This window comes from Dipodomys ordii, unplaced genomic scaffold, assembly GCF_000151885.1.
Source record: "Dipodomys ordii isolate 6190 unplaced genomic scaffold, Dord_2.0 Scaffold8, whole genome shotgun sequence".
Classification (NCBI taxonomy): Eukaryota; Metazoa; Chordata; class Mammalia; order Rodentia; family Heteromyidae; genus Dipodomys; species Dipodomys ordii.
In genome coordinates this window covers 9631631-9639643 of record NW_012267224.1, presented here as the reverse complement: position 1 = coordinate 9639643, position 8013 = coordinate 9631631, and positions in this window count along the sequence as shown.

The window sequence follows — 8013 nt, the reverse complement described above, 5'->3', positions numbered from 1 at the left end:
TCACTAGGATGTGCTGCAGGCTCAGTCAGGCACTGGAACTTGGAGTATTTCTCTCCCTATGTTCATCCATCTTAAAAGAGGGATCTGGATTTCCTTTCCCTATCTGGTTTATCAAAGCATGAGTTTATCTTTCATTGCCCTATTTCTATCAAAAGCCAAAGCAGAAAAGATAGCATCTAACTATGGGCTCAACTACTCTATTTCACTTATGGAATGTTCTTCTGGTTGGGCACTATTGACCAGAACACAGTTATCTTTTCATTTCTCAGCATGTATTCATTATTTAAACACAAGTATAGATTTGCAATCTCTTTAAAAATGTATTTACCTGAAGAGAACAGCCATTTGTAGAAGAAGTAGCAATGCGTAAGAGAATGGATTGCTATTCTCGCCTTTTAAAATTCTCATCCTCAAACAAGACAACTTCAAAGAGCACTTAAATATTTGCTACCACATGAATTAAAAACTCAGATATCGATGAGGCCCAAACATCATATAATAAATAAGTCAGGCTAGGTATATATCCCTCTTGTGTGTCTTTAAACTCACAACTTTTCTTATCTACTTTTTTTTCACTGCAGTGTAATATTGACCTGAAAAACATCTTCTATAAGCTAATGAAAAACGGCAAATGAGCCATCCTTGAGTTAGATAACAAAGTCAGACCCATCTGTTTGCTGCCTTTAAGAAACAAAAAATAAAGACACAACCAACCTGATAGTAAAAGGATGAGAAATAGATTTTCCTTCAAACAGTAAGCATGAAAGGCTATGGTTATATTAATATAACCAAAATAGACTTCAAGACCAAAGTTACTGTTGCAGACACAGCAGCAGGACATCTCACTGATAAACAACACATTCATCAGGAAGACAGAAGAATCTTAAATTTCTTATAACCAACAACAACAGTTTACATGCATTAAATGGTAACCTATAAAATGAAAGGCAGAAACAAACCCACAATCATAATTTGGCATTATCAACATGCCCTTTTGTTAGCTGATAAAACAAATAAAGAAAATATTCATAATACAGATGACCTGAACCTTACTCTTGGCTGATATGATTGAGATGAGATATTCCCAACAGTTGTTGGGATAAATATTGTTTCCAAGTTTACATGGAATGTACATCAGGATGGATCATAGCCTAGGCTAAAATATAGGATCACAACAATTTTCAAATGTTCTAGTCTTACACAATAATCTAACTTCAGTTATGCAAGGTTTGAAATTGACAAGCTGTCTAGAGAATCCCTAAATATGTGGAAATTAGATCATTCACTTCTATGGAAGAAACCACAGGGAAATTAGAAAATACTGTATTCCTGGATGAATCATACTGAAAACAACATATCAAAATTTAAGTAATGGGACTAAAACTGTTCTTAGAGGGAACATAAGTTTAAATGCCTAGACCTAGATTTAAAAAATAGAAATGCCTAAACATTAAGAAGCCAAAGAAACTAGCCCAAGCACTCAATATAAATAGAAAAAAAGTAAGAAATGCAAAACAGAAGCTGGGCACCAGTGGGTCAAGCCTAAAATCCTAGTTACTCAGGAGACTGAGATCTGAGGATCACAGTTGAAAGCAAGCATGGTCAGTAAAATCCGTGAGACTCTTTTTTCTTCCAATGAAGTACCCAAAAATCCAGAAGTGGAGCTGTGGTTCAAATGGTAGAGTGTTAACCTTAAGCAAAAAAGCTCACAGACAGTGCACAAGCCCTGAGTTCAAGCCCCAGGACCAGCTTTAAAAAAAAAAAAGGGAAAAAAAAAGAAAGTAATATAGAGCATAAATCAATAAGATAAAAAACAGATGAACAGAGAAATTTATGAACCCTCAGTAGATTCTTGGTAAACACTTAAACCATTGGTAAAGTTCAAGTACAATTAATCAAAAAAGAAAGAAAGAAAATTGCCAATATGGGCCAGGTACCAGTGTCTCACACCTGTAATCCTAGCTACTCAGGAGGCTGAGATCTGAAGATCACAGTTCAAAGACAGCCTGAGCATAAAAGTCCTGGTGAGATTCATCTCACCAATTAACCACTCAAAAACCAGAAGTGGATCTGTGGTTCAAACTGATAGAATACTAGCCTTGAACAAAAAAGAGCTCAGGGACAGTGCCCAGGGCCTGAGTTTAAGCCCCACAGCCAACAAAAAAAAGAAAGAAAAAGAAAAAATTGCAACGTGAGAAATGAAATAAAACATATTATTTCATATCCTATAGCTAAAAAAAAGATAAGCAGAAATTGCAAACAAATTTAGACCTCAAGAACTGAGATGAAAATTCCTTTTTTAAAAAAACTAATTTTGGGGTGGGAAGGAGGTGTAGTGGTAGAGTGCTTGCCTTGCATGCATGAGGCCCCAGGTTCAATTCCTCAGTACCACATAAGCAGAAGTGGCACTGTGGCTTAAGTGGTAGAGCGCTAGCCTTGAGCTGAAGAGCTGAGGGACAGCACCCAGGCCCAGAGTTCAGGCCCCATGACAAACAACAACAAAAACAAAACACAAAACAAAAAACAAAAAAACTATTTTTATCTCAGGAGGCTGAGATCTGAGGTTCTCTGTTCAAAGCCAGCCCAGGCAGAAAAGTCCCAGTGAGATTCTTATCTGCAAATAACTACCAAAAAGCCAGAAATGGAGCTGTGGCTCAAAGCCCTGTCCTTCAGCAGAAGAGCTCAGGGACAGAGACTAGGCCCTGAGTTATAGCCCCACAACTGATGAAACAAAAAAGAAACTAAGTAGTTACACAGAGAATTTGGGGTCTGTGTGTGTGTGTGTGTGTGTGTGTGTGTGCGCGTGTGTGTACCAGGGCATGAACTCAGGGCCATGCCTTCACTTCCCATAATCCTGTGCTTCATATCTATTTCCAGCAAAGCACCTATTCTGAAAACTCCTATGAACATGAGTTCCACACTGAAAAAAAAGAGATTATTTCTAATAAGAATCCATGGTTTCGGGCTGGGAAGGTGGCTCAGTGGTAGAGTGCTTGCCTTGCATGCATGAGGCCCTGGGTTCAATTCCTCAGCACCACATAATCAGAAAAAGCCGGAAATGGTGCTGTGGCTCCAGTGGTAGAGCGCTAGCCTTGAGCTGAAGAGCTGAGGGACAGCGCCCAGGCCCCATGACCAGCAAAAAAAAAAAAAAAAAAAGAATCCATGGTTTCATCTTGCTGTTAAACAGCCTCTGGAAGGTCCTTCCTTGTAGAGTTTGCATTTCTGTAAGCACCACCCTTGGATCGGTATGAAGGTGGTAGGGAAGGGAGCCACTGTTTGTTTTTTCAAGTGTTCCATTTTCACACACAGGCAAGCTCTTTGGTGACTGAGAACACTTTAATTGCTTCCTGTTATGAGGCTGGTCAACTAGGTTGAATGAATTCAGCCACTCATTTGGAAGTCATAACTGCTAGCTGAATGGACAAAAAACAAAGTCCTCATCTCTTAAAACATAGCCTGAAAAGACCACTGGAAGTGTTGATGGTTAGTCAGCCTCATGGGCCGTCATCATTTTGTAGGGGGGGGGGTAATATTCCACATTTTTAAGTTATTTGCGTAATGCCTGTAGAAGATGTTGTTACTTTCCTAGGACTGTTCGTCGTGGCTTTTCTTTTCTACAAGGCATCCATCTTGTTCAGGTATTCATGTCTTTCTCCACAGGACTTGGAGGGTCCCCAGGGAAAGTTCCTGATGAATTGAGTTCAGTCAGCACAGGGCGGGTCCCCAGGAGGGCCAACCAGAGAGATGGAATAATGGGAGTCCTTGAGGCCCGATGATTCTGCATCTCTCTGCATCTTTTCTAACCTCTGCACTTCCTGCTTTGGGATTTCATTACAGAAGTTAGTTCGTGCCAGGGTTTTCTTTTACTTGGAGCCCAAACGAATACAATTTGTCTTACCCTGTGAGAAACTGGCCTTTATAAAGGCAATGTTCAATAAGGAATGATTTTCTTTTTCTTTTTCCTTTCCCCACCCTGGGCCTCAGAATTCAGACTACAGTTTGCAAGCAGATCAACCTGAGTGTCTGCCAGGAATGTTTTTGGATTCAAACAATGGAAAATATGAGAAAAAGTTTCCGAAACACTTGTGCATTTGTCACACAGAACCAAAAGTTCAGAACAGTAGGGGGATTCCATTACCCCAGCCGGGCTCGAAGCATTCCCATTTTTCCTTCCTATCATTATCAATGTGGAGACTTCGGACCTCCTGGGGGCTGCCTCATAGCTGCAGGGCTGCTTTTATATCTCCAGATGTGGTACCTTATTTTGGGCAGGACAAACAAAGAGAAAACAACAGCATCTTGTTTCCCAGACAGCATCCATTTTTGTCTCACGGACGGTAATGCATCACAGGGCATCTGTACAAATCCCAGAGTCTGGGAGAGCAAAGGGTTCTTAACAGAAACTACTGCTTTCTCTTCCAAGATGAACTTCCCTTACTAAGAAGGGAAGGGAAGTAAACATCCAGCAATGGCCCCCATACTTGTCCTGATATTTATCTTTGCAGTACTTTGCAGAATCAAGGAAACATCTTAATTTAGGATTTTATAAAGATTAGCAAGATGGGTTTAAGGGGAAAAAAAAGATCAAGCTCATTCCAAAGAATGAAATACTTGTGGTTACACAGGAACAAAAAGGTCCTACACTCCAATCACCATTGACTAATAAGTGAAAGGCATCCTAAAAGGGAAAAGATACCTTGATTACTCGTAGATTTGCAACTCCCATCCCAAACTTCCCTGACCTCATGATTCAGTGGGTTGGCCAGCAGTGGCCTGGCAGTTCCTCCTCCTCTCCTGTCTGGCTCTTTTCCTGCACCTAGTTGTTATGGCTTTAGGTATGTACATACCATATGTCCTGTCTCCTGTGGCTTGGTCACCCTCCAATACCTCTTCCCTGGGCCTTGTCTACAGCTACTACCGCCATGGCAACTCAAGGACCCACAGAGTTCTTCCCAATACCCAGACTCAGAAATCCAGATTTCTGTCTTCCATTTCTAGGGGATCAAAGCAATCAGAGTCTTTGCCAAGATCTGAAGAGAGAAAACATCAACACATCTTAAGGAACTTTAGATTGTAACTAGGAAGAAGAGAAAACAACAGTGCACAAAACTTGCCTTTTCCAGTTTCTCCTGTCTCCAGTTCCAAATCCACAGCAGAGGAAAAACGCGTGTGACTTTTGGGGACCTGGGTTGTGCAACAGGATTATGCAAGCTTTCAGAGTCAAGCTTAGAGCCAGAGACACTTCCCATAAGACACTTATTTCCTGTCTCTAGATCCACATCCATTTGTAATCATCCTTTCTTGGACTAAAGAGAAGTTCTTCTGGAGAATATGGGAGAAAAGATAAAGAAATGGCTTCAGTCTGCCCAGACCAAAAAGGCCATCTTCATGGCCACCTGTAACTGTGCCTTATTTAAACAAAATGTGTTGATTATTTTTAGCAAAACGTAATCCCTGGGAGACTAATGAGGTGTTAACTGTGTGTGTGTTAATTATATGGCTTTTGTTGTCTTCATTAAGGTTAAGATTCTCCATCCTATTTGCCACCGGAAATCCCAGTGGAGCTATAACTCTCCACTGACCCCAGCATTCTTTAGTTTCCCATGGTTCCCCCAATCACCAAAACATATTTTGTTTCCCTTGTGGAAATTCAGATGAATCCAGCTCATGATCATGAAGACCTTGGATTCTCCTCCAGTTTCCTTTCTTTCTGTTTTTAAACTCCATGATGAGTTGCTGAAGCTTACAATGCATTCATGGTGCAGGAAGCTAGACACGAGCTCATTTTGGATCATTTAAAAATGACTGTCCTTCACTCTACACAAAACTGCCAGAGAAGCTGAATACCAGGAAGAAAGTGAAACACACACACACACACACACACACACACACACACACACACACAAATCAGCTTTCATTGGTTTCTGCAAGTGCTTTAATTAACCAAGGGATTGTGTTGCATATGATATGCATGGCCCTGATTATGTTAAATGTCTGCAATGTAAGCTATACCTCTGTCCTGAGCATCAGTGCATCCCATCTAGAATCACCTCTCCTCAGAAAGAGATTATCACCTAGCTCAGACTTGTGTGGAGAGCAATCAGCATCCCTTTCCTGGCTTTGTCTGCATTGCTGATATTTTGGAGAAACTTCTTTTTCCCCCCCTGAGATGGTGTTAGGAGCCTTATTGCTGGTCCAGAAGGTAATGGAGTTCAGAAATCTCAGCCAAGGATGCTTGGTGATGGTCTCATCAGGGTGAAAGAAGATGTAATGAAAATAGCAGGTGGGTCTGATTGGCAAATAGCACATTATCAGTCTTCCTAGTAATTAGAGATGTCTAAAAATGGAAGGGGCTGTCATAGGAGTTGGTGAGCTCCCCATGAAAGAACCAGGGACACTGAAGTGGAGGTTCCTTGTCAGCTGGAAGTTAGACTCAATCCTGTGTGTGTGTGCACACGCATATGTGCTCACACACACCTGCCTTTTCTTTTCATAGAAAAAACATGAAAAAATCTTTCATCTTTTTCTATGATTGTTCAAAGCCCAGACAGACCAGTGGTCTTAAATTTGGTAATTTGTAAGCTGGATTCCTAGTTGGAATGCCATAGAGTGCAAATCAGGCAGTCCTGGGTTCAAATCCCAGCTTGGACACTTAGCAGTACTGTGGAATTGCAAGCAGGTAGATTCAACTCTCCAAGCCCTCATCAGTGAGGACTGAAATATATGGCTTCTAGATCTATTGTAAAAGTTAGAAATAATGCATTTAAAATATAAGACCCAAGGCAAGCACTCCATAAATCATAGTTTGAGTGTACCCTAGAGGTGAAATTCATTTTATTTTTTTGGTACACTCTCCACTTTGATGTTAGTGGTTTTTTTTGTTAGAAAGAAAGGAAGGAAGGAAGGAAGGAAGGAAGGAAGGAAGGAAGGAAGGAAGGAAGGAAGAAATGGAGGGCTCAGATGATTCCAGTGTCGTGTGTTAGTGCTGGATCAGCTGAAAAGAGCAGACTGAGCACCAGCCTATGCCCCTAGGTAGAGCCTCTGCCCAGCTAGAGTCCTGCAGCATGTAGGAAATCCCCTCTGGAGATGTTTGCATGGTTGAGTGCCTGCTCTGTGCTGGGCACACTTCCTGTGTGAGCTCTTTTCATTTCCCGTTCCATTGTCTTACCAGCTCTGAGAGGTAGGTCTGATCGTCTCCATCTTATAAATGTGAAAACTGAAATTCAGAGTCTCCATGCCTAATCCAAGGAGATACACTTAGATCTACCTCCTTTGTTCTGTTACCAGCAGCCCCAGACTCCTGCTGCATCGCCTGCTCACGGGACAGAGAGGGTCCAGGTATACAGAAGGCCCTAGAAGGCTGCTTCCACCTGATGGGATTTGATAGGTGATGGAAGACAATTACAAGAACCTGGGGTTTGGAGGAACTCGGTGGCACCTCAGAATGGAGGATCTAAATTAATTGTGATTTGTCACTAGCACATTCTTGACTTACTTGCCTTGGGCATTACAAAGGAAATGTATGAGTCTTCTAGACCTTCAGGCTCCCTCTTGTTCACATGGTTCAGTGGTTTAAAGGTATATGGAAAACATACAATAAAGAGTTGCCCTTACCCCCTCTTCTCCCAAGAGCTCAGTTCTCCACTCCAGATATCACCCCTTCCCAGAGATCTGGGGAGCTAGTATCCCCTTAAAATGTGTGTGCATGATGCTGTCCACTCTCACCTCTCTCTACTTTCAAGATATTTTCATCACACCAGCAAAAAAAAAAGCCATCGGAAAGCAGAGTTACCCACAGGAGAATGGCTCCCCAGGGCTCTCCTCCTTGCTAACCATGAATCTTGTTTCTGTCTGCACAAACTTGCTTATTAAGGATGTTTCATATAAAAGGAATCTATGTGATCTCTTTCACATCTGACTGTTTTCACTTCTCACCCCATCAGAGCTTGTTGGTAAGTATCTCAGACCATGGTGTGTGTGTGTGTGTGTGTGTGTGTGTGTGTGTGTGTGTGT